Consider the following 249-nt stretch of genomic DNA (forward strand, 5'->3'; position numbering starts at 1 on the left):
CCATCTCCATGTGTGCACACCCAAGCTATATCTACAGTCCAACGGTAAACATATAAGAGCTAATATTTCCAATTACATGAGTGACCAAAAATGACGAGAATCTTTCTCTCCCATTTTTGTCTCCTGTAAACAGAGACTCACTCATTCAAATGGATAAGCGTTAGTGATGAAATCTTTTATATACAGTGTTTCTTTTATTTTTAAGAGTAATATAGTTCATAAACATTTTACCCTTCCTTAATTTACACA

This window comes from Penaeus monodon, chromosome 15 (genome assembly GCF_015228065.2).
Source record: "Penaeus monodon isolate SGIC_2016 chromosome 15, NSTDA_Pmon_1, whole genome shotgun sequence".
NCBI lineage: Eukaryota > Metazoa > Arthropoda > Malacostraca > Decapoda > Penaeidae > Penaeus > Penaeus monodon.